The sequence below is a fragment of the Falco punctatus genome (assembly GCF_963210335.1).
Source record: "Falco punctatus genome assembly, chromosome: 3".
Classification (NCBI taxonomy): Eukaryota; Metazoa; Chordata; class Aves; order Falconiformes; family Falconidae; genus Falco; species Falco punctatus.
The window spans coordinates 120,239,887-120,265,549 of NC_137582.1; the positions used below are offsets into that span (position 1 = coordinate 120,239,887).

The 25,663-nt window shown below is 49.9% G+C and overlaps 1 long non-coding RNA gene across 5 annotated transcripts in view; it reads right to left on the minus strand.

The window, feature by feature from the left end:
• The window catches only part of LOC308060463, a 61,400-nt gene continuing 35,737 nt past the window's right edge, over positions 1 to 25,663 (minus strand). The window contains exons 2-4 of one of the 5 annotated variants that reach the window (XR_013926744.1): positions 24,046 to 25,663; positions 23,720 to 23,782; positions 1 to 15,927 (exon numbers count right to left, since the gene is read on the minus strand). The exon at positions 24,046 to 25,663 is cut by the window's right edge and continues 23,624 nt beyond it. This is a non-coding gene — a long non-coding RNA (uncharacterized lncRNA). The other 4 variants (XR_013926745.1, XR_013926746.1, XR_013926747.1 and 1 more) reach the window with 4 other exon arrangements.

A 25,663-nucleotide genomic window follows, 5' to 3' on the forward strand; every position in this document is an offset into this window, starting at 1 on the left:
TAGCTCTGCCAAGGTCTCCACTGCAGATGACATAGTGATGGCTGAGCTGTGCTGATGCCACCTGTCACCCACGGTGCCCCTGGGCGTGCCTGCAAGCAGAGAGCCTTTCTGAGGGGCCTGCTGCATTAGCAGCGGCAGAGGAGCACTGCAGCAGGTGGACCTGTTTGCCAGCTCCTCTGCCCAGCTGCAGGAGCGGCGGTGGATGCATTTAATTCATATTTTGCTGGCAATCTGCAGGACTGGCCAGGACCATACTGTGCAGCAGCTAGAGCAAAGTGGTGCTTTCTTTCCTATTGTTCCTCATGTACTCAGTTTCTCACATTTTTAGGATGAGGACAATTCAGAACCAGGGAAACAGGGTCTTCAGGAGGTGAAACATCATTTTAATGCCTTTGTAGAGGGGCAATACAGGGACATTTTCCAGCCTCTTGGAAAGTGGAAGTTCATGTTGCACATTAACAGCTGAACTGAAACCGTTTCTGCACACCCTGTCATGCCTCCTGTTGCTCTTGTGGTTGGTTGTGGGTTTTTTTCTTGAACGCAACCATTCTGTCACTGACATTACTTTGCCCATCTGAAAATGCTAATTTGGCACTCTTATCCCTGACGTAGCACCCAAAGGTGTCCAGCTGCAGGGCTGGGGAAGGCAGACAAGAAAGAAGGGGAGAAAATGAAAAGCTGTTTGGGAGCCAGCAGCAGCCCAGGCAGAGAAACCTCTGGTGATAAACCAAACCAAGCGCAGGCAGAAGAAGCGAGGACAGCTCTCGAGCCCACTCCTGAAGTTCACAGCTGAGTGTATCTCCACTGATCTCAGGCCTGCTACAATAGCTAATAAAATAACACAACATATAATAAAATAAAAGTTCCAAAATCATGGATTGGAGCAGTTACTCTGCAGTTACAAGCAGCTGTGTGGCTTTAGTGACAATGGATTTCACCTGAGTTCTTCTCCTTCTCTTCTTATGTATTTGTCACGTGATCCTGAAAACAATTTTAGCCTGGAGCTTTAATAACATAAGAAGGGAGCCCATGCAGTTACTAAATGCCTCATGATTTTGCAATTTATTTATTTTTTCGCCCAGAAGTAGGATTTTAGATTCTCATTTTAAGATTTAATAAGATTAAGAGCTCTGTCCTCACGATGGAGAAATGCAGCAAAAGATATAAGGAATAACAGAAATTAATATATATAGAAAAACTCTTAGCTTCTCTGCTGAGAGCCTTGAGGGTTCAGCCGTGCTGCTGGCCCGTCAGTGCTGTCACAAGTGCTCAGAGTCCCCAGCGCTCCTCTGCCATTTCTTTAGGCATTTTGATTGTTACATTTCACCTCTCAGGGCAGTAATAACACAGGTGTAGGGGAAGTGCTTTTTATGCAAATGTTTTGTTTCTTGCTTGTAGGAGCCTGAACATATCTCCGAAGACCACCTGCTCAGGAATCCCAGGGGTGGCCACTCCAGGGTGCTCCCACGGGCGGCACTGGCCATGGGGGGAACTGGTCTGCTGGCCACTGACCATGGACAGGACAAACCCCATGGCTTTAGGCACCTCCTAAGAAAAGGAAACGAAACTTGGTTGGGAAGTGTCATTTCCAAGAAAATGAATATTTAGGGTAGTTGAATTCTGGTTTAGTCTGAACCAGGCTGAAACTGAAACTTTTCTACATTTCCTTTGAATGGGGAACGCTCCAGATGTTTCTAGGGCTGCAAGACTGACAGTTGTCAGTCAGCATCACCTGCCCAAGCCCAGTTCCTCAGTACCTGGAGGAGTCCCAGTGTGCCCAGTCAGAGGTGACCCAGCTGGCTGGTTGTACCGGGGCTGAGCTGGCCGGCCGCTGCCCACCAGACCTGCAGCTCTGGAAGCCCAGCTCCGCAGGCGAACTGGACAGCTTCCCCCAGACCGAGGCATTCCCAAGGAGAAATGTGGGGCTTTGTGAACCGGTATTTTCCAGTTCCCTGAGCTGCCGTTCCTTGAGTTTCCCCAGTGTTTATAGCAGGGTAACAGCCCTCTAATTGCCTCGTGCCTCCCTGCTGATCTTACGGGAAGGCTGCCACAGCATTTGCTTTCTCCCAGCCTCGTAAATCTTTCACGACATCCCTAGGTTTATTAAAAATATCATCCTATGAAAGCACCCCCTTCTAGACCCTTGGTTGCAGGTTATTGCAGCTGTTTAACTTTGAAGTTTTTAAGTAATCAGTTAAACTTTGATTTTCTCAATTGCAGTTTAACACCCTCCTTCTCTTAGGGGTGGAGCAGACACTTTGGTGTTACCTCAGCTTGGTGGGAAAGCCTCTCCCGCTATCTTTCCAGATATTAGCAGAGCAGTTTACTGAATCCCTTGGAGCTGTGTTAAGCCCAGTAGACGCTCGTGACAGCCTGATCTCCATCTAGCAAAGGACCTGTGAGATCTTCAGTCTGTATGTTTGCTTCAGATATACTTCAGCAATTCCATGTCTTTGTTCTTATCCTTGTGGCTATTCGATCTTCATTTGTTTTGTACTCTGCTGAGCGCATTCTTATAATGGATTTTATTTTCTGTCCTCACTATGCTTTCCCACACCCATAAGGTGTTACCAATATCCAGGCTGAACGCCAGCAGTCAGCTGAGATTGTTTCTGATAAGGCAGGAATCCAAGGACTTCGATTTTACACGTGATTTTGTGGCCAGTTTTTCTGGGCTTGCGCAAGCCCTTTTTAGCCACCAAAAGGACTTACAATTTGGATTTTTAAACAAACGTCGGTCATTCAGATTTTGATTCTTGAAATTCAGCCAAATTTAATCCTGATCGACTAAAGCAAACATTTAAAACCTACCCAAAGTTTACCTTTGGTGGCCAGCTGAACCCTCCTGCTTACAAGAACTTGTCCAGCTCCCGGTCACTGCACAGTGACTCCAACTCATACCACATGGGTATGGACCGGGCCCAGGCTGGTATGCATGATCTCCCTTTTCTGGGGAGAGGTCCTCTGTGTCCAACTTTTCCATTTGGATCAATCTCCTCATGGGATGTGTCAGCTTTCTGCAGAGCCCAGCCCAGCACCCAGAGGCTCGGTTTCTGTTTCTCTCCAGCTGACAGGCTGGTAGGTGCAGGGAAGATGGCAGTGAGCTTTTTTCTTGCAGGGCAGACTGGCAGTGGGGAGGCATTCCCAGCCCAGGTCTGGGAACATGCTGGTGTGAGCACGCAGCAGCCTGGGCCCGCGGGGCCAGGAGATCCCTTGCTGGAGAGCTGGCATGGCCGGGAAAGGCTCTGCAAGTCTCTGGCATCTGTTACAGGGGCAGCTTTGCAGAGGGAGACATTTGCCCCGTGCGTTAACCAATGTGTTTGTGAACAGGGAAGAGGAAGGAGGGAAACACATCGAACACATCTAGTATTCACTGTAGATACACACCCTGACTGGCAAGGTGACACCTCTTCACAAACACAGATAAGCTGCACTCACCAGCCCAGGACACATTTTGCCACTGTTTGCCCTGGGATTAGTGCCCTGACTGACCTTTCCCGCTGATGCTGTCACTGGGTGAAACCCCCCTGCGCGGGCAGCGCTCTGGGATTTGGGCATCCTGCAGAGTCTGTGGCAGAGCAAAAAGCCTACCTTCATCTCTTTGTGTCAGACTGTGAAGATTGCTTTACTTCCATGAAAAGGCATGACATAGGCTCTTAAGGCATCATTTGCACTTTAATTTTTTTTTTCCCCCCAAAAAAGAAGCAAATACATGGTGTGGCAGGCTAGCAAACCCCACAGACAGCTAATCAGATGGTCTATAAAATGCAGATTACTGAGGTGACAGCTGTGGTGTGCAGTTGGCTGTGCTCCCCCAGCTCCTGACCATTTGGTTGAGGCAGGTACACACAGCACAGAGGCAGCAGCCTTTTGCAGGAGTACAAGCTGATTCACAAAATATTAATACAACCCTTTTGAAATTAAATACCAGACAGGTTTAGGATCCTGACATACCACTGGGAATGCCATGTTTTGGCTAAAATATCTCAGAGTTGTGAAACGCACGTCTGGTTTTAGCTGTTTGTATGGCTGCTGCAGACAGCAGTAGGTTTTGCATCTGATTCACATCCATTGAGACTCAGAGTTGTTAACCAGAACAGCTGGCCCCTGAACCTCTGGTCCTTAGTTGTAAATCAAATGTGGACAGTTCTCTAGATTATCAAAAATAGAACCAGGACAGTGCTGTCAACTTGTGTCGGCAGGCGGCAGGCTAGTTGGCCAAGGCAGTCTCTTTTAGCCTTGAGTCTGTAAGTACCTAAGATTAAGAGAAAGCCATGCGCATCCTGCAAATGTCTCTGCTGACGTTGAAAATAAAGGGAGATACCCAATGCCATGGCACAGCCTTTTCCTGTGTCAGCAGCAGCAACTCAAAGAGAAGCGCAAAAACGCTTCCCTGGCACAGATGCCTGCTGCTCTGAGCACAGCATGACCAAGAAGTCACTTTGGTCCCTTGAGTCTTCTGACTCAGGCTGAGGGTGCAGGAGCACCGGTCAGAGTCAATGACTTTGTGTTTCTCCCTGTGATTTCATCACTTCAGACATTTCGTGTCTATTTAAAGTTCTGGTTCCTGATTATTCACATATTTTGTCTTTTAAACTCATAGGAAGACTCTAACTTCCTAAGAAGCTGTGAAGTAACATCCTTCCAATATAGAGGAACTTCCAAATGAAGTAACAGCTTTCCCAGTGTGACACTGCTGCCTGGCCTGTGTCACCATACTGTAGGTGTGGGCATTTCCTCAATGTAACCAAAGCCTCATGGTGCTTTCTGCACTCAGAGATGTTAGTATGCACAGGCATGGGAAAATACAGAGGGAATTTACAATCCATGTCATGATTTTGGCGCTAGATTTCTGATTCTGAATCTCTGAAGCTGCCACAACCACTGCTGGTCCTGAAGACGCTATGACCTACCACAGCCCTGACTCCTGATGGAGGGAGTTCAGCATCATGACTGGCTTTGCATCTCCAAAGCAGAGGGCTCCTACCTCTCTTGGTTTCCTCCATAAAGACATCTGTGTTTCCCAGTGCTTGGGTTGGGCAATGATGAGAAGGTCCTTTGACACATGAGGGCATCACAGTGAACCAGGGGGATTTCTCAGGAACTGTCTTGAGAGTAGAACATCACTGACTCCCTGTGCATCCACCAGCTCGAGGTCACTGCTCTGGATCAAAGACTTTTTTGTGAGATGCAAATAATTAGAGCTTTATGAATTCATTCGCTTGGCTGAGCTACAAAACTTGGCAAAATAATTTTGCTTTGAGTGAATATGAAAGAAAAAAGCCAAAAATAAAGCAAAAAAAAAGGTGGAAGTGTTCAATTTAAAAAATAGCAAAAGTTTGTATTGTCTTGAGTTTTCCCATGATTTTTCATGGGATCATGAATCAACGTGGTATTTGCAGGCATGTGCTTGGTGTGCTCCATCCTTTCCAGGAGCCCAGAATTTACAAGTGGTGGAGTCCCTGAGATTGGTCCTGCTGGAGAGGCTGGTGCTGGGTGCGCTCAGCCCCTGGGGCTTCCTAATGGGTGGGTGGTGGCCAAGTATCAGCAAGAAGCCGCAGAAGGGAGTGAAGGAGAGGCTAGCCCAGGGTTTGTGGTGTTCTCTGTGTTTAAAAAAATAAAATAAAATTGAGCACGTTATTGTGAGATAAATATTTCTCAGTTTGGAGTCACTGTCAACAGCTTAACACAAAACTGAGAGTCTCAGGGGTGAATGGAAAGAAATGGTTTATTTGACTCCAAAAAATAATTAACTTTTTCTTTTTCTGTTGCTATTTGGCTTTATAGGAAAAAAAAGAAAAACCTCAAATGTGTTCAAATGAGAAAGTGCTTTAGATGAAAAAGCTAAGTCAGCCATCCTCTTAATTTTTGTCTTTTGATTTCATTCTTACAATATTTTTTTTTCCCCAGGCCTTTCTTCTTCAGGAAGAAAGAATGGGACAAACTTTTATTATTTTTTCCTATCACAAAGGACCTGCAAATCTCTTCAGTGCAGGAAATCTGAGCCTGGGAAACCCTGTCATTTGGTGGGAAAGAGCAGAGCATCCACCAGAAGTGATGACACCATCACACTCTGTGATTCTAGAATCCTCTAGTATTTATTTACTTCCTAGTATTTATTTACTTTCAAATCCCATTGCCAGATTTGTCTTTCAGAAAAGAATGACTCCGGAAAACACGAGGTTTGTCAAGCTGCATCTTTCCAGTGTGAGAGGAGCTTGTGCCCCACACAGCCGCTGCCCGGCCTCCAGCCGTGCATCCTGCAGCACATTAGGTGAATTGTCAGTAAAGGAGAAAAGCACACCCTTGGAAACAGAGTGAATCCCTTTAATGAATAAGAACTTTGTACATGAGAGAGCGAAATGTTGTTTAATGAGCCTGAGGCCCATTAAAGGAAGAAATCTGCTATTTACCTCTCTCCGTACTGTGAAATCTCTCTTAAACAAACACCTGCTATAGGCATAAAGCTGCGAAGTATTAAATTGGCTGCACATTATACCTAGACCATTATCAGTTATCTAAGGAAAACATCAACTACTTTTCGAAGCTTTTTGCTGGGGCCCACAATAGACAAGAACTTTATTGTTGGTTCTGTATCAGCAGTGTTACCCTGCATGACTGAGACACTGATGTTCATCTTTCCCCTCCAAAAAGCTGAGATTTCCCCAAAGTACCACAAAAAGGACCTCGCTGTGATTACCTCTAACAGAAAGACTGCTGTCGTCATCCCAAGGGATGAAGTCTTCCTGGAAAACCTGTTCAGAGGTCAGAGCTGGACATGCCTTGAAGGCAGGTCTGCAGAGCTTTTGTAGGTTGGGAGAGCTTTGCCACACAGCACCATGACACAGCTCGAGCTCCCACACAGAGCACGACCCGTGTGCTGCTGGCCGTTGGGCACTGCCTGGCTGATACCCCAGTCCAGCTGTGACACATCTGTAAGCACCACAAGGGACCAAGCAAAGATGTGCTGGCTTTGGAGGGCAGTGGTGACAGGAGCTACCAGTGGGTCCACGCTTGGGTGGCACTGGCCAGTCCAAGTAACATCACTGTCAGCTCATGGCTGGGTAGTGGAGGTTGGCAGGCTGCAACCCCTGCTGTTGTATTAGCCCTTACAGAGGTATCTGGCCTCGCTGAACCTCATGAGGTTCACACAGGCTCACGTTTTGCACTTGTCCAGGTCCCTGGATATTTTTATTTTATTGCCAGCTGTTACTTTATTTATTTTTTGTTTGTTTATGTAAATATATATTTATTATTCAATTATTTCATCTTGCCTGAATGGTGAAAGATAATAGCCATGTCACAACAATGCAACGCTAACACCGCGTGCCAGCCCTGGTGATGCCATGGCTTGGTCGCAGCAGGCAGCCACCAGCTCCCAGCCCCAGCCCTGTGAAAGCAGACAGAACGTCGGTGGTGGCTGTGTCGCGGAGGAGGTGTTGGTGACCTGGGTGGCCCAGGATGGGTATAAAAAGGGGTACACCAGAGCAGACTGGCAGACAGGTAACCTGGTGAGCAAGGGCTGAGAGAAGAGGGCAGGGCTGCCCATGGTGTTGGAGGGTCGCTGCTCCTCCTTCATTCCTTCTCCTGTCTATTACAGCTGGATGCCTGGATAGAGATGTGACCAGACTGTGGCACATTCCTGTCCTGTCCCCCCTCACATGCTCAGCCAGAGAGCTGCCAGCATGCTGCAGGACACGTATGATAGCCCCAACCCCATTATGGGCTTACGGGCCACTGGGAGCTCCCTGAAGCTGTGGCAGAGCCATGCACCCTTTTCCCCCGGTAGCCAAGGGCTGAGCAGCACAAGAGCTCTTGGCACCAGCCCTTGCATCCAGGTCACAGTGGGAAAACACTGGTGATGGCCCATGTTGCCATCAACCACAGTGGGGCTGGTGACATGGTTGGCCCGGGAGGTGTCTCCTGTCTGTCAGGCAGGCATGGGATGGACAGCCCTGACATGAGGCGTGGGCAGGTGATTCCCTGTCCTCCATGTGCCTTAGCATAGCTTCGAGGAGGACCTGTTCCATCATCTTCACAGGCACAGAGGTGAGGCTGACAGGTCAGTAGTTGCCAGGGTTCCTCGTTTAAAAATGGATGCAATGTTTCCCTTTTTGCAGTCACTGGGGACTTCACCTGACTGCTGTGACGGCTCAGATATCATGGAGAGTGGCTTGGCAACTACATCAGCTAATTCCCTCAGGACTCTGGGATGCATCTCATCAGGTCCCATAGACTTATATATGTTCGGGTTCCTCAGGTGGTCTCAAACATCCAGGTTTCTCGTCCTGAATAGCCCCAGAGTGCAGAGGATGCCTGGGGCTGGCCAAGCACCATGCTCCTGCCCCTGGAAGATCTCCAAAGGGAGTATCGTAGATAGGATTCAACTGGCCAGTGCAGTGGAGTAAGGAGGTCTAGCTTGGACAGGAGTAGGAAACAAGCTGCAATTTCTACATCCACATGTTCAGTGAAAGCGAGTGTGTCGAAGACCAGAGCTCTGTTCCTGGCTCTGCCATGAGGTCCTGAGTAAGCCACTTGGCTGTGACATGCTGCACCAGTATGATGGGCAGGGAGGGGCTGCCTGGGTGCCATGCGGCCAAAACAGTTATGAAACCAAAATCTGCATGCATATGCAGCGGATTATCATATTTAGCCAGAAAGGGACAAGTTCATTTCTATATCAATATATCAATACATTTGAAATGTTCAGAGAAAATCAGCAAAACCGTTTGGGACTCAGAAGCAAAGATGAAAAGCGTTAATATTTTTAGCACGGCAGCCTCTGCTTCAGCAAGGTCATGACACCAGCCCATTGTAATTTGAAAAGTGTACTCATGAAAGAGGGAAAAGAACTGCTTTGGAGCAAGTAGGTGTAATGGGATGAAAGGCACAAAGCTACATTTCAAGCCGAGAGCAGCCTCTTCCAGGCACTTGGCTGAGAACTGCGACACCCAATTTCCCTCCCGTTGCCGCCGCTGACCGGCTTTTTCATCTGCAGTTTCTATTATTCAGATGAGTGGAAATTACTGCAATAAATATTGATGGAGTGGCGTATGGGAATGACCGCACTGAATATTGACAGATTACTATACAGTGCATGTGAACTGCATAGAAATAAGTGACCAGGAGCACGATGCGCTGCGGAGCGGGCACAGAGGTGCTTCTGGGGGTGCTGGGTCCTGCGGGGGAGGTGGGGTGACGGGATTTTCTCTGGGCCTTCCCGGCCGTGGCCGAGACAGCGCCGTTCAGCGATGGATGCTCACCTTTTGGGTTTTTTCACAAAGAAACCAGGAAAGCAGCACGGCTCTGGATTGCACTGAAATGAGGTTGGTTCCTACAGGACTTGGTCGGGGAGACGGGGCTGAGCACCCGGCATGGGGGGCTGTGCTGGCGCAGGAGTCGGCTTTGCATATTCAGAGGAGACGGGGAGGAGGATTTCATATCGCAGGTGACCCTGTGGCAGGCACAGCTCCTCGCCTGGCTGCTGGGAAAGGTGAAGGTCCCTGCCCATGGCCCCGAAGAGTATCACCAAAAAGCTGCCTGTGAATCCCAACAGTACCTGCAAAGCATTTCAAACGGAACGTCCAGAAATAAAGACTCTTAAGCATTTGAAAGTGTTGAGATGCTAATTAATTCTGATGATTTGTATGTTTTAATTATTCACTGACACTGTATTATTTTTCAAGCAGAAAAGGAACTTTTTAAAGTGTCACTGCCTCTATTACTTAAATCAAAGTAATTGTGTTTAATTAAACCGAGACCAACAAGGCTGTATTGTGTGACACTTGCAAAGAAGCCTGTGGAATAAGAAATGTCAAAGATTAAACAAACCTCTTTTAAAGCCAGCTAAGAGCAGAGGTGCCACTGTTTATAAAATCAGAGCCAGGAAAGATACAACAATTAGAAAAAAAACAGGTCATATGGAAAAAGAATATCCAACTTGACAATCCTTCATGCAGATGTGATTTGAAGTTTATTACTCATTGTATTCTTGCACAGAAGGCTTTTTGTTATTCTCTGTGCTAAGTCATTTTTTAATTTAAATGGAGATGGAGATGTGTTCAAAGGATTTTTTTTGAACAAATGAACACAGATGCATTTCATGTCGGTTTTGATATAAAGGTTGAATGAAGCTGCAGGGAAGGAAAACTGCATTTAATTAATTTATAATTTTTTTTCACAAATAGATCTGTTTCTGACCACTTCCTTTAATATTCATGTGTGGTTGGCGGGCAGAGAGTACACGAGGTTGTTTCCTCATTTGAAGCCTAGTTTAATTACTTTTGAAAGAACATAACAGTTAAATTTAAGCTCTAAAACGTAAATATGTGTATTAATGTAGAAGGAGATGATGAGAGATTTGTCACCGGCTGGATTTCATCACATGGACCTAAATAATATTGTAATCTGAGATGCTCATTCAGACATAAGACACATATCATTAAAATGTGCTTTAATTCTCCTCTTTGGTGCTTAGAGCTATTTTCCACCCCAGAAGGTTACAGTGCAAAATATACAAACCGACAGTTCCCTCCTCCCTCCCGCTCCTGACAGCTGGGTGCATTGGGATGGAGGCAGCGGCATCGCTCCGGAGCCAGGTGGGCACGCTCCAGCCCTGAGCCCCCACTTGCCCCGACTCGTCCCCCGGCTCGGGCATGGGGTGGAAGCCCAGTGGGACCCTGGTGCTGAGCCAGCCCCGCGCTGAAGGCACGGCAGAGCCTGCCCACGGCCCCGGAGAGCAGTGCCCGTGCCTGCCATGGTCCGAGACCAGACCCCAGGTTACAGGACCATCCAGCCTGGATGAGGGTCACGGACCCTTCCCTAGCTGGGGAGCAGCTGGAGTTGGACGGGCTGCTCTGTTTCTCCTCCACAACCCATGTACTTTGGGACACTTAGGCAGTACTGTCCCCTTTTCTCGGAGAGCTGCTGGCCTCGGGGGCAGGTGATGGGCTCATGGCAGAGCCTGGGGCAAACCTGGCTGCCCTTACCATGGGTGAAGCTTCAGCGTGCCCGAGACGCAGGTGAGGGGCTGCACTCCCTTGTTCAACAATTCCAAGTTGCTTGGACTGAATTAGCTCGCTTGCTTTATACTCCCTAATGTGCCATTGAGTTCAACTGTCCTGAAGCAAAAATTCTGAGAAAAGTATAATAAAATAACCCACATGTTGGGATTCCTGATTGCTAAAATCTGTCCACCTTATTACCTGGTGTGCTGGACACACGAGTGGACAAAGCAGGTGTCTCTTTCCACTTAGAAGGTGTTAGAGTTTGACAGGGCTCTATTTAGCAACCGAGACCTGGGAAAGACTCCTGAGTGTTGAGTCCAGGCCCTGTAAATCCTTTCCTAGGCTGACTGGGATGACTGGCCGGCAGTGGAAGGGCTGGGGGGGGGGGGTGTCTGCAGCCCTGTCCCCCTGAGAACGGGCTGGGGAGATGGACTGTGGGTCCAGCCTGGGGCCCAAATCCACCTCCATACTCTGTGACAAGAAGGGTGATGCTCCAAGGGAAGAGGTCTAGGGCATTACCCAGAGGGAAGACATCTCCACTGGCTTCTTGGTGCTGCCATGTGTTGCAGCAGCATTTGTCCGCAGCCTGTCACTGCAGGGACTCTTGCTGTCCTGTCCTGGTGTCTTTCCTTCCCTGGTGGGACACATGAGAGGTCTCATCCAACTGTGCCATGCCTAGGGCTGAGGGAGCAAGCGTTCCTGTGGGGGATCTGTGACCCTGGGACACATATGATTTATTTTTATTGAACTGTGTTCAAACTTACTTCAACCAGCTGATAACACTACTGAATGTGATGCCAACAAATGGAAAAATGTGGCATAAATAATCATAAAAATGGCAAATGAGAGCCCCACGGCATGGCAGCAAATGGGAAATTGTTACAACAGTGCATGCCACTGATCTCCACTCAGTCTTGGGTAACAATGGTCTGCTTGTATATCTAAGCAGTCTGTTGATTGATTAATTGATCTGTCTACCCACTCCATGCAGAAAGGATATTTTAACCCATAAAAGTATTCTTACAGGATCTAATGACAGAAAATGAGTTGTTGCTTTTTCTCTGGGATGAACCAATGCCAGGTGCCAAACCCTCAGTCCTCATTTCTACTACAGAGCACCAGACCATGGCAGATGCATTGAATGGATCCTGGCAGTGCTTGCCAGGGTTGGAAAAGCCATTATCTGCACTGCTAAATTGTCAGAAAGGGCCCTGGGTTTGGACTGTGCCAGACAGCTCTCTCCAAAGCAATTTCTGGACGTGGTCGGCAGCTGGAGTGCTCCTGGGACTGTTTTGGATGCATCCATCCTGCTGCAGGGACCAGGCAAGTTCAGAAGATAGTGTGGGGTGCTCATGCTGGTTGGTCCCAGTGCCTGGGCATATTTCCAGACCTATTTAATTCACTGTTCAGACGTAGGCCTGAGGTGATGTTGGCATTTGTGGCATCCTGCCTGTTGGCAGATTGCATCCTATGCCTCCAGTTGCTTCAGACCAGGGTTTCCCACAAAAACATCCTGTTCTTGCTCCACTGCTCTTCCACCTTTGGTTCCTATAGGTGTGCTGCTCTGCCAGTGCTGCCCTGTACGATGCTCTCACACTTCCAGGAGCCGTAATTCTCACCTCTTGGTCCTCTCCAGATGACAAGAGTTCAGGGTGGTGAGACCTCCCCAGCACCTTTAGGAGGTCTCTTCCTGCAGGGAGCTGTGGCAGCTCCAGCACACATGTCACATCACCTCCTCTGCAGACTCCCTCGCACGGGGGTCCAGCATCCCACTCACACTCCCTGTCAGTGGTGTAATTCCCTGGTGGCACCCTACTTTGGGGCTACTGCTATCCATAAAACCTCTTGAGGCTGAACCATTACAAACCTGTCACCCTAGGCTTGGGTTAGCAAAATGTAGACCCCTGATGCCCCTCCTTTCTCCTTAGGCACATCTGAATGCCTAGATGTCCAGCCAAGCCTGCTCAGATGCCAAAAATCTCGGTACCAGCTCAGCCCTGAGCATCACCAGCATCCTCCCCTCTGCCCCTGCATTTCTCTCCTCTGCTGCCCAGTCTGCAGTGTGCCTTCAGAGCCATCCCACTGGGTTAGGGTGGGAGGAAAACAGCCAGAAAACCATGGGCTCCTCACCACAGCAGGCTGGTACTTTGAGATACTTCAGTGGGTCTCCTACCTCTCTGAGGCTGCTCCAAGAATGCAGCTGGGATGGAAAGGGCTCTTCTCTCCTTGCCAGGGGCTATTCTCTTTGCTGCCTCTTAAAGCAAAGGCATTCAGTCATGCCAGCACTTCTGCATCGCAGGGCTCCATTAGAGCTTTACCCTGCTGGAGACACAGCTGAACATTTTGCATCAAAATTATTTTCAGCCAAAACCGATCGTCATCAACACAGAAAACAGTGTATAACTTGGGGGAGGGTCGAAATTTCAGATTCTCATTAAGAAAATGAGCCTGAAAAAGCCCCAGCTCAATAAGACAAATGTCATTTTTTGTTTTGACAAAAACCCTGGCAAATCTTGCAGAAAATCTTCAGCAAAAATATTTGTTGTGAGCCTGTATAAATCACTTCTGTGAATGTACAGTTGCCCTGAACCCAGGCAGCTCCTGGTGGCAGGGGTGGCCCAGGTGCATGGCCAGCCCTAATAGACATGTTTCCTTCATTTGTTTGCTTGAAGCGCCCCAGGGCTGTCCTAGAGGCAGAGGATACATTGAAATAACATACAGATTCATTAGTGCCCCTGCTCATTAACTGAGACCTCTGTGGCACTGATGTGGCGCCTCTAATTTGTGTCAGTGGTGCAGGGGGTGCTGAGCACCGCTGCCCACCCAGCTCTTGCAGACAAAGCTGTCGCCGCATCCTCGAGGGCAACTCCTGCCCACCTTTGCCCACCTCGCCTGCGCCTTCCAGGGGCTCAGGGCTCCTCTCTGGTCCCAGGCACGATGTCAGCTTATCCATGGAGAGACGTGGATACTCCAGGTCAGATGCTGATGAAGGAGGTTTGGTGCCAGGATGAGGAGGAAAAGTGAGAAGGCTGAGAATTAGTTTGGGGACAGAAGTCAGGGGCTGTCTGGGTTTAGGAACACAGCACCAGATGTCACTTCTTCGCTTCTGCCAGGCAAAGCCCCCAGTCAGCTCCCCCCTCCCCGAAGAAACCAATCCTCCTAATCAGAGGTGTCTGTTTGCAGGGATTAAGCAGAGATCAGGCCGTCTGAGGATCTTACTCTCTGTCTTGAAGAGGTCCTGGTTATTTGAAGAGGTCTGCTTTGCTGTTATCCTTGCCAGGGGCTGGGTGACGCTGCGAGAGCCCGCTGTGCTCCCTGTGTGCCTGTCCTCGCCTCCCTCAGCCCAGGGTGATGCCTCCAGCGCTGGGACCAACGCTCCCTGTGCTCGTGGCCGTGACAGAGAAGGGGTTCCTCTGGGCTGGTTGCTGAAGCGCTTCCACAATTTTGGGAAGATCATTTGCCTGTAGCAACCAGCATGTGACCCTGCTGGGATGCGGGACAGGTAGCCCTGAACACTTAACCTGTTCTGTGGCTGAGCTGTCATCCACAGGACAGGAACAAGAAGGAAGATGAAGGGCTGGCTCTGCTGCTGCTGCAGAGAAACCCTGAACCACTCCACCCACAGTCCCCAGTGGCTCTGGAACTCCCTGCTGGGATCTGGGTATGCACAGCTGAATGATACCTCTGTGATGCTCCTGGGAAGCTGAGGCTTTCCTGAAATGGCAGTGTGCTGCTGCCTTGTCCCTGGCACCTCTGCAGCAGCTCTCAGCAGCCTTGGGTCTCCACGAGGAGCATTGAAGTTGGTGGCTCCCAGAGTTAAACACCCAGTTCCTGACAATCTCCCCTCTCCTCATGCAGCTGAGGATGGAAAACCTTCTGGAGATATCCAGCAAGGTGCAGGTATCTGTCTTTTGCTGTGTCCTCTGCAGCAACCCCTCCTCATCCCACTTCCCCATGGCACAGAATTTGTGAGCAAAGAAGTGACTCAGTACTGACACCTTCTGCACTTGGCTGCAGAGACAGGTTCACTCTTCGCGGGGCTAAGAAATCCAGAGGCGCGTCCCGTTTATTAGGAAGTTTTGGGAGGATTCCCTTTATCCACCTCGGTGTTGTCCAGGGCATCGAGCACAGAAGTCCATGGGGGAAAGGGGTTCTGTCTTTGCTGCTAGAGGCTGATGGGGACACTGGAGAGGTGCTGCGATGCTGCACTGGTCCTGGATGATGTCCTTGCTGTGCACTCAGGAGATGCTGGTGGGACCCACAGGACTCATTCTGTGGGGTCAGGGATAGCCACAACCCCACAGTCCACAATCCCGCTCCATCATCTCCTCCAGTTTGATCTGTGCCACGACGTGGTTAAGGAGTAACCCTTTGGGGAGGCACCTGCTGTCACTTTGTTTCACACTGCCAGCCGTTACTCCAGCCACAGGCACTGCTGTAAGGAGAGGCTCCTTGGCAGGTCTCAGTGGCAGGCTGCTCCGAAGGGTGTCCCAGCACCTCCCGGTGCACGCCACACTTCACCTTCTGGTCAATGGCAAGTGCTCCACTGCCTTTATGGCAGGGACATCGCGTAGGGCCATTGCACTGCAATTGCCACAGGAATTTGCTGGAAGTCTGTTCAGGACAAGGAATGGACACAGCTGGAAGAGGCTTGTCCCGCTCTGCTGGGAGATGCTTGCCTCGCCATCGCCGCTGCTGAGTGGTCTCCTAGTGCAAACACTGGTGGTGCTTCCTTCCTCTTGCTGGGAGTGGGAGGCATCTGCGGGTGAGCTGCAGCTCAGCTGGATGTGCTGCATCTCACCCCGACTCCTAAAGGATGAGATGGGGCAGAGATAGGGGAAGGGAACGAGTCCTTCTCCTACCCACCCAGCCTCTCCAAGGGTGCTGCCGGAGTGTGAGGTACCTCCCAAAAGCTCCTTTCCTGCAGTGGGCAAGAAAAAGAAATAGCACCAGAAAAGTAAACTTTTTGGAAGTGCATCCCTCCTCCAGTTACCCTTCCCTCTGAGGACCCTGTTCCCCCTGCCAGGGGTCACCACCGCTCTCATCACCGAACTGAGGGAATAGCCCAGACCCACCGAGGCTGCAGAGGGGCTAAGAGCACCCAGCCCCTACCTCATATTGTGCAGGGGTCTGGCTGCAAAGAGCGGCTGAAAGGCTGCGTTCAGAGCTGGTCCCACTCGCTGGCGGGAGGCAAGCAGAAATAGCTTCTGTGGTATCATTTCTCCAAGTCTTTTTTTTTCCCCTGGGTGTAAATGATTAATGAAGGATATTGTGGAAAGCAGATGTACTGTTGCCACAGTAACTGAAACGAGTGGCGGGCAAGGTTTGTGCACATGGTGAATACTGAAGCAATGATCTTCGTGTGTGTTGTAGTTATTTTAGCTTTCATAAGATTCTGGTTAATTATTAACACCATAAGGTCCTAACCTGGGGGAATATTTGTAGGTGTGGATAAGTTCATAATGAATCCCTTTCAATTTTCTCTCCCTATCCCCTTCTCTCCCTGGATACCGTTATAATTTTATCTCCCTAAAATCTCCCATTATCTCACTTTCAACTACAGTAACCTATTACCATCTTTAATTTTTAAAAAGGATAATAACGCAGAAGAAAATGTGAGCATGGGGATGACTCACATTCACGCACCTGCGGTGGCATTTCCTTGCTCTATTACCTGCTGTTTCCCTCCGCTTTCTAGGGTCAGCCCATGGTCAGCACTGAGCGAGAGATCCCAGTCCAGCCAGTCTGTATCACCAGTCTGGGCCAGTGTCCAGCCTCCTCCACAGAGCAGCAGTGTCTGGTGTGATGGCCAGCACTGTCACTTTGGGAGACCTGTCCCTTCTCAGCTGCCACCACCTGAATCCCAGCAAAGTCTCTGGACTTTTAAAGAGGCTGTGTCCCAGGAGAGGGAATCTGGATTTTGCTTTTTGCTCCCTGAACTGACTTTGCATAGTTCTGGGAGAGAAGCAGAGGGGTGGGATCGATTTGAAAGAGCTAAAGCAAAAAAAAGAAAACAAAACCAGCTGCCCCCGTCCCAGTCCTCTGCTGCACGACGCTGGTGCTGCTAAAAGCAAGAGGCAGGGCTAAGTCTCATTGCTGTGATGCACCAGCAGGTACCAGGGAATTGGCACCTTCTCACATCTAAGTGACAAATCCCATTGTGCAGCATCATTCTTTCCTTTACTGACCCCGAAAGGCTGAGAGCTGGCCCTAGAGATGGGCTGTTGAGGAGTAAACTCTAGCCAGCCGTGCTCGGTGCACAGCACCATCCAGCTATGGGACACAGGGATCACGCCTGATGCTGCTCTCTCCATGGAGCTCACAGTGTGGCAGGCTGGCAGGGTCTCAGTGGAGGTCCTGTTTTATAGATAAGGAAACTGAGGAAGAGCCAAGCAGCGCTTCTTTCTCAAGGCTACACAAAAAGGGTGCCCCAGGGCTGGGAACTCTTCATTTCCATCAGAGTCACCGTGGTTGGACATGTCCACAATGTCGATGGGAAGTCAGCAGAAGCCTTCCTCCCCTCCTCTACCTCCACGTTCATCACTGACTGCCAAAGCTGGCATATCACACACCTGACCGGCCTTTCCCTGCCTCATCCCCTTCACCTCCTCCCTCCTCTTGCTTTGTGCTCCTCACCCCCACGCTGCTCTGGTGACCTGGTCCTCAGCAAGCCCTCTCAAAGCCTGGCAGACCCAGGCGGACAGAAGGGAAGGCCCCTTTGCCTCCCGTTCTTCCACCAGCCCCCTCCTCTAGCCTTGCTCCACACCATCCCCTCTGATGGTTCCGTCGGCTCCTGCCTGGGAAGGTTGGGTCCGCTCTGAGGGTGCCTTCTGTTTTTCATGTACTTAGAAATCACATTCATGCCTCCAGCTGATGCTTTTATCTGGAGCAGATGCTTTTATCTGGAAGCAGTGCTCACATTGGACTCCCAAACACATTAAATGAAGGTTGAGAGGAAAAAATGAAGGGCATGTTGGCTGGTCACAAATGGAGGGATCTGGGAGTCCTGCCAGCAGCAGAGGGGCTAATAGGGTGGTTGGATTCTGCCTTGCGCAGTTCTCAGGGAGGGACAGATGGTTCAGGAGCTCCGGGCTCCTGATTTATTTTGCTTACAAACTGCAGCGCTACCCACCTTCCTCCCCAGGACACTGATTCTGGCCTGCAGGATAGGCAGCTGTGGGAGGGCAGGACCATGCCAGACCAAGGCTGGGATGGACGGAGCTTTATGGCCCTAAGGGGAGCAGTGGCTCACAGCATGCAGCGCCTGCCCTGCTTAAAATGCCAGGAAAGCCACACTGCATGGTGAGCTGTTGTGGAAGAAAACTTCCTGAAGGTGCTGCACACTACAACCCTGCCACTTGGCACACAGACATGTGTGGAGGGAGCGCGTGCTCAGCAGCTGAGCATGTCCCATACCCACCTGGGGACTCATCCCTGTGTTTGCTTATGCTTAGGGACTCCCTCAGCTGAGGAGTGATGGCAGCATGGTGAGCGTGCCAGCAGGGCAAGGAGCTGCCCGTGGGAGCTAGATCCTGCAGGAAACAACTGCAGGGGCTGCAGCACAGCTGGGTTAGAGAGCCACCTAATCGTTTCAGTTCTCTGGCCATGCTGTGCTATTAAAACCATGGTCCTGGTCAACAAGCACCAGTGCATCGAGGAAATGGGGTCGTGCAGTCCCTAAGCCTTTCCCTTAGGGCTGCAAGGACACTGTGTCTGCTCACAGTGAGCCGTGCACATGGCCCTGGCTCCTTCTGACAACAGTCAGAAGGTGCAATAACCCTGTGGTAGCAGATGCAGGGCATTTCTTTCTATGTTAAGCCTCAATCCAATCTCTGAAGATCAGCTTAAACAAGATTGACTTAAACCCTGAACACCTCTTCTGTATTTCTCATTGCTGTCTATTGTGACAGCAGGGTATTCCTCCTGTGCACAAAGATGTTCACCTCCTTTTATGAATCTTCCTAAATTCTTGTCCTCAAAGACTAAGTAAAATTCAGAAGGAGATGGGATTTTTTAATGGCTTCCAGAAAATCGCAGAAGATCAGAATTAAGAACAAAACTTCTCAGGATGGGACCTTTCCCATGATCAGGCAAGAAAATGCAAGACCTGACTCTTGTGAGTGATAGTAAAAATGAGGTGGGAAAGGTCACTTGGAAAGACACACAAAAAGGCAGCATCAAAGGATCTATCTGAAACCCTGCACCACTTGTTCCTCTTTTCTGCATGAAGACATTGCCAAGCTGGGCTTAGCCACCAGCACACGATTTACAAATTGCCTCTGGCACGCAGGTGGATCAGCCTTAGACAAGGCTGAGGGATGTGCAGCAAGAAGAGCTGGTGACCTCCAACTGACCTTTTCTCCTCCAGCTGTGGCTGCATTTCCAGGCTGTGAGAAGGGTGGATGGACCTCACAGATCCCCGGATTATCCCAGTTCAACAGGCTGCAAGCACACGGCTTGTGCCCATGCGTCTCTTGCACCAGAGAAGCTTCGTCTAGAGAGAGACTGCTCTCCAGGGCTGCAGAGGCTTCAGGTCCCTGCTGGCTGGGATGCTTATAGGCCCCACTTTGTCCTGTCTGGTATTACTGGTATTACAGCCTGGGAGAACCTGGTTGCCAACCAGGCTAACAGCTCAGCGAGGCGCAGGAGCAGCCCCCCTTCCCACACTTCACTTCATTCCCTGACAACATTTACATAAATAACTGAAAGAGCCCCATCTCCAGCCAGCAGGCAAAGCCAAGAGCAAGCTGTCAAGACGTCTTTGACAAAGACTTTTTTTTGTCATGGAAAATGTGATTTCATCAGAACAGCCTTTTCAGAACAAGCCTCTTTCCTAGAGCCCTGCAAGAATGCTGGAGAACTTTGCACAGTGATTCTGTGCTTTCAACCTAGAAAAAATAGCCAATTTGATTGTCTTTTCTTGTCTCTCACACAGTTTTGTACTTTTCAAAATCCGTCCCGTTTTTCTTACAAGAGAAATGTGTGTCTAGGGTGCATTAAAGGTAAAAAATAAGGAGGGGGGAAAGTGAAGGGAGTAAAAAAGAGATTACTAAACCCAACATTTTAAAAATATAATGCTTCCTGAAAAAGTAACACTTTCCATTTTAAACAATCATGTGTTCACTTTAAACTACCTGCGTCTCTAAGCAAGTAAAAGTAAGACAAATAATTAAAATGTGATAAGAGATGGTGTTTGTCTTTTAGACCTCTCAGTTCAAGCTGCTGTTTCAGTGGGTAGAGAATATGATTTTAAAACAAAGAAAATCAGGAATTTTCAGCAGAAGCCCAAAGCAAAGGAATCCACCACAGAAGTGCAGCTAAAATGGGCTCTGAAATGCTCAGAGAAACGTGGGTGAACCCACCGTGTGCAGGACCGTCCCCAGGGGATGGACAGCGGCTGCAGCATCACCCCCCTGATGCGGAGGTACTTGCCACAGGGAGGTATGCAGCTCTCACACCCTTCAGGCCCTTGCAGGAGGTGTGTGCTTTGCCCGGAGCTGAAGCTGCTGCGGTGGATTATCTTGCAGGGACACCTTAGAAGTCACCCTTGGATGCCAGCTGATCCCAGGCTGGGATTCTAAACGCTGTGGGCTGAGCTGAGGTCTGCTGGCCAGCTGGAGCCCTGTCCAGCTACTGCTCTGCTCCTCTGCCCCCTGCTTGGGCCACATGGAGGTCACCCTCCCTCCCAGGCTGTGCTCACCAGACTGGAGCTGCCCTTCCCCCCCTCTGCCCACCCGGCTCCTCCCCATGCTGGGAGAGGGGGCAGGCGGGGGCTCAGGAGTGGGCAGTAGGTATGTAACATTGTGGAGGTGCTTTCTTTTGGGCCACAAGACCTGCAAGCTCAAAGCCAAGGGCAGGGCTGGAGAAGGGTGTTGGAGAAAGCTCCACCTGGAGCAGAAATTCGCTGCTTCTCCACTGCTTGCCCTGGCACCCCTGCCACCTTCCTTGGCGGGGGGGCAGCTACCTGCAGGACAGCACAGCTTTTGGAAGAGCTAACGTGAGTCCTGCCTTCAGTCCTTGTAGTTGCAAGTGTGTGTCCTGCTCATCCGCAGGCACAGCCGTGGCTTAGCCACGATCTGCCACGGGTGGCAGCAGCAGGTGGGACGGGAGCGGGTTCTGCCAAGAGCAGAATCTTTCCATCCCCCCACACAGGGATGGAAACACTTCCCTGGGCTGCTGCGTGTGGCTGGGGTTTGGACTGGCCACAGCTTACTGCTTGTGCTGTGACATCTGTCCTCAGCCAACCACCAGAATGGGAAGGAGCAGAATTTGTCCCTGAGGTTGTGAATTGCCAGGTCTGCACGTTTCGTGCGTCTTGGGTACTGTGCATCACTGCTGGCTGGGAGCTGAAGGAAGGCACAGAAGGCACGGGTCTGGCTGACACTGCAGTCAAGGCAGTGTTATTAAATATTTGTCAAGACAATCCTTCCACTGACTTAAGGGTTTTACTCCTGATTTATACCATTAGGAGGGAGGAATTAGAAAGTTATCACTGCAATGGGGAAATGGTGTTATGTTGGCTCTGCCACATTTTTGCAAAAGCTCTTGGACTTCAGAGCAGGTTTTTGTACACACTTTCTCACTAGACTAACGGCATTGAGTCAGTGTGGGAGCTCTTCCCAACTGCTGCTCTCGGTAAAGCAGGGCAAATCGGTGCCCTTCTCTGACAGAATCTGCAGCACTAAAATGCTGACAGATAACACAGCAACTCCAGGAATTACAAGAGAGAAAGGAAGAAAAAGGATGAAGGAAGGAGTCAGGGAGCTATCAGTATCCTCAGCCTGGCTGGGGAAAGGGCACGGAAGGCTGCAAGACTCCCATGAATCTGCCCTTGGCCCCTTTTCCTGGTGCATCAGGGCTGGAATTCGAGGCATGCGGTATGTTAGCACTGCAGATACTGGAATGAAAACAGGAAACGTGGAGAGGCTGCAGGCACCCAGCACGCTGGAGATAGCCCCTGCAGAGCTCCTGGGGAGAAGAAGTCATTTGTGCTGCAAAGTGTGCTCTTGTGAAGGGTTTTCTGCCTGTGGTGCATGTCCATGCAAGGGTCCCCATCTCTGCCAGTTCCCAGGGGTGCTCTCTCCAAGGGCAGAGACTCAGTGTGAAGGGAGATGCAGGGCTGGGTTTCCTCCAGGCTGGTCAGATCAGGAATACAGTGACGGTCATGGCTCCTTTAGTTCACAGGCAGGTGAGAAAGGGGCACAAAACTCCTCCGCCTCATCCAAAAGAGGAGCTAGAGATATTCTCTGCTTGGGAAGCAGCAAAATGATCCTGGAGCTCACAGTACGCTTCTATCACTTCCAGCCTTCTCCAAGGGCAGAGCCTGCACAGGGCTGGACTCTCCCGTTCCCTCTGTGGATGGTGTTTCAACCACCGCAGGTGCCAGCTGTGGTCATGGTCTGGTCACAGGCAGTCAAATATGCTCGTCTGGCAAAGCAGCATGGGAGGAAGGATGTATAGGACTTAGCAGCAATAGCTCAACTTCCACCAGACACTGGTAGAAAGGACTTCACAAACCTCCCAGGTGGAATTGTAGCACCAGACACTTCCCCTCCTGTGTGTCCAGCAGGAATGAGTCCCCTTTTCGCAACACCGAAGACAGAGTTGTGACAGACACAGCACAACACAGAGCATCCTGCCCATGCACAGGGCTGGCAAGAGGTGGCTGCAGCCAGTGCCATGCAGCCCTCCCCCATCTGTGGTTCGATGCTGAGGCCACGGTTTAGAAAAGCAGAAAAGCACAAGAAGACGCATGAAGTTTCAGGTTGGGGTCTGTCATGTGGATTTCAAAATGCAACTGTTGGGAGCCATCACAGGGCTGTATCTCACCACTTGCCCATTTCCCACTGAAAGACGTGTTGGTGTGGGTACCGCAGGGTGGCAATGACATGAATCACTGCAAACCACTGCCTCCCTCTGCCCCCCCGCTGAATTCCACCTGCAGGTGTAGTCTTTGCACGTGGGGGTTCTGGGCTGAGATACCTGCGGCATCCAGAGCTGCACACACAGCCCGGCTGGAGAGCTCGGTCCCCATGGCAGGCTGGAGGAAGGAGCTGCTTAGATACCTAAAGCGATGATTTCCACAGAGATCATGGTTGCAAACAATGAGATGCTTACCACCTGGTAACTGTCACGGTATGCAGCTGCCAGAGCTTAGGGTGAGCTGAGGGAGCTACTCATGAGCTAAATACAGTAATGAGACAACTCTGCGCATGGTTCTTAAGGGCTCAGCAGAAATGAAAAGTGAGCTGTGCAGATAAAAGATTTGAACGATGCAAATGCTGACCCAAGACACTGTGTCATGCAAAGGATGTTGTTCTGTTTGTCCTGACAACTTCATACCGTGGCTATCCCCCTCCCTGCCTTTCTCCTGCTGTAGCAAGAGCTGGTGATGTATTCATGTGCATTTCCCTGCTTGTTCCTCTGCTTCTATCCCGTGCACTCTGCTCCACAAACACAGTGCTTGGCTTCTGGCAAGGAGAGGAAGATCCTACCAAAAACTGAGGCCATGTGGCAGGAATTGAGAAACTGAGACATCTACCCAAGAGAACACAGAAAAAAACACAGGCAAAACACAAGGCTCCAAAGCCAAAACTCAAGTGGGTGTTTCAAGCATTCCTTGGATTGCTCAACCCCTTCCACAGCTTCCTATTGCAGGCGCTTGAGCTCTTTGTTACTCTCTCAACAGGGAAACTGTATGGAGATAAACTCACCAGCACGCAGAGATCTCCAAGAATGTCAAGCAGCTATCGACATCTGATTCAGGGTTCATTCATCTGGGTGAAAAGAGATAACAGAGTTTGCATCACTTCGTGGCACTGGAGCCATTCTGAGTCACGCGCTGCCAGGTGGGACACAGGGACCTGTTGCTGTGCGAGCACCGTGCCGTCCATTGAGTGACACTACGGACAAATGGGTTAGGGACCACTCATTACGGTTAATGAAATCAAGGCATTCAGAAATTACATCTGTGGAAGTGCAATCAAAATCTGCCAGACTAAAAGCTAATTGTTGGATTTCTCTTTAAAAACAAGCCTACCTTTCCAGGTGTGTTCCCATGAATGCTGCAGCAGAGGGCTGTGATTACACACTTGTTTACAAGCCAGGATAACTGAATGCCAATGCTGACGCACTGCGCTGGCTGGTGCTAAGAACGTGAGATCGTCATTCCACCTCCAGATGAAGTTTTTGTAGAGAAACTTCTCCCTAACTTGCCTATCTTCACTGACCAAGTTGTGAAATGACTGCCCCAGTCCCAGTCTGGTGTGTGCTCCAGCTGAAAGCAGCGGGGCTGGCCCCTGGCGCAGCTGCCTCTATGGTTCAAATCGTTTTGACTCACAAATATGAGTGCTCCTTCCATAGAGGCTGCTTTGAAAGGATGCTCTGTTATTACTCCTGATGAAAGTTTCCTGGTCCTTACAACACATCTAGGAACTATGTACGTGAAGTCATTCCTGACGGCTCGAAATCAGCCTCACAGGGAGGTGCCTGAAATGTGCCCAGTGTTTTCACGGGAGGTGTCCAAGAAGTCACATCCACAATCCATGGTGTCATTGCTGAGTCCTCTATGGAAGAGCTTTCCAGTTGTGGTAGACATGTACTTGAAACGGTCTGTGGTGACCATGGCCTCATTGCCAACAAGTATTGCAAAAATCCCTACTCTTCATCATCTCTTTGAGACTCCTGGACCTGGCTGCTGTGGTAGCTGACAAGTGAGCAAGCAGTCCCTATCTCTGAGGAGTGCCTGGACACAGGCAAAACCTGTCCAGTTTGATCTGGCCCCAGTTCACTGTGTTATACTCAAGGAAATGGTCAGATTGACTGGATAAAACAGATGGACCAACGTGCCTCAAACAGGGTAATCACAAGGTGCTGCCTGGGGTGGCAGCTAGGTCCTTCACGACATTGCTGCTTCATCACATCAGCGTACTGCTCCTGGCTAAACTCTGCAGAGTTAGTTTAGCTGAACTGCTCTTTGCTACTTTTCCAGCTCTTTCCAATGTATTCTTACTTCTTGAAGACATCTCAGGTGCTTGTTTTGGGGCACAGGTGAATGGGACACACTGGGAGCCTTTTCAGGATGTGAAGCCCATTATGGCAGGGTTATCGGTACTTTGGTAAAGGATATTTTCTGGATACCTGAAGTGTCGAGATGCTGCTCTGCAGCTATTTCCAGACTTAGTGCTTCCAGAGTTGGCATCTTTTGATCCCTGCAAGGGTTGCTCTTGAGGGACACAGCCCTCTCCTGACGCCGTCGCTGCACGTATCCTGCCACCATAAAGCAGCCGTTTTCTGGACCAGTGCAGTCCCCTCTGCCTTTTAGTTCCTGCAAAACCTGATCTCTTTGGTGCAAAAGGGTGGGGCACAACCAGCTGCCTCATTGATTAAACAAATGTCTCAGAGTTGGTTGGCTTTAAATCTTTGCAATCCCCAAAGGTAACCTGCATCCAAGTGGGACCACCCTTTGTAAACACACCTTTTGCAGGCAACATCCCTGTCACTGGTAACTTCTCTCTTTGTTTTCCCTCTGACTTTGTTTTTCAGGGTTCTGTTTTACTCTCTGACTTGCCCTCTCACTTTCCTGGGTTGCCTCACTCTGCCCACACATCACCTGAGCACCTTGATTGAGTTCAGCAGCGTGTGGGTCTCCATTTAAT